Here is a 3179-nt window from a genome sequence, read left to right on the forward strand (position 1 = left end):
CAGGATCAGCGCCCGCGCCTGGGGCGCCTCCCTCCCTCGCATAGGAAGGCGCGCCCGGCGCCCTCCTCGGGCAGGGCTCGGGGGCTCTCTTCTGGAGGGCCTCAGACCTTGCCAACATCATGAGGGAGGCGCTCGGGCACCACGTGGGGGCGTGCTTCGCAGCACGTTTCCCTCAGGAGGACACCGGGCGAGGAGCGCCCGGCGCTCAGGAGTTCATTGCCAAGACCACTCAGGAACTGCAGGATGCAAGAGCCATATGCGGCGATCGCCACTCACCTGGCACAGCTCCCCATCCAGGCGAGGATGGCGGGTTGCGCGTCTGCATCGACATCCCAGGGCTCAACAGGGCCGCATCTAAGGAGCTTTTCTGGCCTTCGCGCGTGGGCCGCTGTGAGGGCCCGCCTCACAGCTACGTTCGCATGCCTTTTGGTCTGCCGAGCATGGCGCCCGCCTTCCAGCGCAGCCTGCGGAGCACCCTGGCGGCTCGGGAGGCCAGGCACCACGCCGTCCTGGCGGAGGTGGAGACGGTCCTCAAGGAACCGCTTGGGCCCCCAGAGCCTCCCGAGGCTCAGGGTCCGGTGACTCGTGAGGAGCAACCCCTTCATCACGCACCTTCGGCTACCCCAGCATTCCTTCAACTACAGAACCAGGTGACATTTTCCAAGTTTATTTAGCTGGGAGCGCCCCTCGGGATGCATCATTCCCAGGACGCATGGGTCCGTCCCTGTGGCATCTATCCCTTTACATTTTCAGCTTACTTTGTTGGGGGCGCCCCTCGGGCTGCATCATCCCCAAGCCGCTCGGGTCCAGCCCAGTGGCGTGTATCGTTCTTGCATTTACCTAAGCTAGTCTGTTTTTCATGCTTAACCTATCTATGATTATCACCTGCTTGGTTGTCACCTACCACGGGAGTTGTTCACGCTGGCGCGGCGCTTGTGCTCGGGTCTGTCCCTGCAACGTCGATAAATCTGAGCGGTCGAGCTCTGGCCCACGGCATGCCCCGCGCGCGTCACCTCACCAGGCCCTCAGTGTCTTCATTCTCTTACAGAGCGACCAGTGTCCGGCCGGCAAACATAATGGCAATCTGTGCCCCTCCTCGCACTGACTTGCACGAACCTCCCGAGGACAACAGCGGGCGGTACCGCGGGCTCCTTCTTTTCCCATAACTATAAGTGAATGTTGTAGAGGACAGAACACCATATACATACATACATACATACACGCATACAACACTATTCTAATCTCGGGATTAGAACATTTATTTGGATCACGACACCTATAGAGCCCGATCGACACGTCCCCGAACTGTGCGAACTGCTCCCACCAACGTCGTCTAGAAAAAAAAGGCCACGAGCCCACGACCAGGAACCGCACCGCCTCTCCCCGATCTCCAAGCTCGCCCCGAAGAGGCCATCGGTGCCATGCCCCACCCCCCCCCCCCCCCCCCCCCGGCGCCGGTGCCGTGCCCCGCCCCAGACCTCCCCGTCGCCCCCCACCCCACCGTCGGTGTTGTGCCGGCCCCGACCCCGGTGAAGCGCCAGCAGACATCTCCCTCCCTGGATCTTGCGCCATAGACGCCTCCCTCCCCTGCTTCGATTGCTGCAGCTGCCTCCACCTGCTTCAACCACTGTCTCGCCCTGCCCTGGGATACATCTGCCGCCGTCCCTGGATCCGCCCGCTGCGCCGGCCCGCGCCGCCACCTCCGGCACCACCGGCGTGTCCTAGGCGCACTGGATCCCACCTCCTCCCCCCGCCGCACCTACCCAAGCATCGTGAGATCCCTGCCCCACCACGTGGCCGAGATCCTCCAGCCGCCGCCATCGAGCTCCTCCCCCGCCGCCCAAGCCCGACACCATCCGCCTGCCGTCGCGGGGTCGAGTGCTTCCCCGCCCTGATCCAGCACAGTTCCCCACCCTGCCTTCTTCCCCATTTGAACGAGCCGAACTGCATGTGCATACGGCGGTGACCGTCCTTTCTCTGTTCAACTTCGTTTCGCGTTCTGTGTGTGCGTGTGCACGGTTCCTGGAAAAAGAACGCCAAGTGTCGAGCTCATTGGCGATTCTAGGCAGGCAAAACGCCTGTAGTGAACAGAAGGTACTGGAGGTTATGCCTCAGTGCAATTTTCTGAAACTTTTCATTCCTCAAACGTGATACATCCCAACCTCATGCCTCCAGCAGAGCGTGAGCTCATGCTCCTGAACATGGCAATGGTGCTGGTTGCTGCTGCTGCTTCTTACACTACATCTTCAGATTCAAAGAAGTTCAGCTTGGCACCGGATAAAAGTCCAATTTTGATGTGCCTGCTCACGGCCTCCACCGTTCAATGTTTGTGCATTTCTCCCACCAAAACGTGCACTGTTCATTTTGTAAAAAAAGTTAGAAATAAAACAACAAATAATTCACAACAAAATGCAACTTCTCACACTGCAAAAAATTGAACTTCTCACCATACAATTCAGTTTTTGTTTCTCTTATCCAAAAAATAGGAATAAAAGTAATATGTTGAATCTATTTATAATAAAAACTAGAATTTCAAATTTAAAAAACGAAGAAGTTCAATATGTATTACAAAACCAAGAGGGTTAAAATGAAAATAGAGAAGTTCAAATTTTTTTATCAAAAAAGAGTTTCACCGTTACTAAATAAAAAATTCTAAAAGTTCAAACTTAAATAACGAGCGACGGAGTTCAAAATAGTTATTCATATTTCTAAAAGGACAACCAAGAAGTTCAAAATAATTTGAGCTTGTATTCAAAATAATTTAACACTCACGAATATATACGCCCCGCAGTATATTTCTAAAAAGCTAAACCGTTATGTTTTAGATATAAAATGCGAAGTTCATGTTTTAAAATTCATAAGTTCACGTGTACCATATACTGAAGAAATTCATCAATGAAAAAAAGAATTGTCTAGGCCATTTCACTGACAACAAAAAAATGCCTAAAAATGTCGCGAGACAAAAATACAAATCGTAGAAAGTGGAAAAAACTATAATTTTGTTTTGTAAAAAGTTAGAGTGGATCGATGTCTATAAAAACTCAGATTTTTTTCCATTACTAAAGAGGAACAAAAGAGAAGTCCAAAGTGATAACTGCCAGAAGTTCACATACTGCATGGCGTGTCTTTCGTATTAGAAAAATACAATAAAAAGGCAAAGTCTAAAAGTTTAGTTGCTA

This window comes from Triticum aestivum, chromosome 4D (assembly GCF_018294505.1).
Source record: "Triticum aestivum cultivar Chinese Spring chromosome 4D, IWGSC CS RefSeq v2.1, whole genome shotgun sequence".
In the NCBI taxonomy this organism is placed as follows: domain Eukaryota; kingdom Viridiplantae; phylum Streptophyta; class Magnoliopsida; order Poales; family Poaceae; genus Triticum; species Triticum aestivum.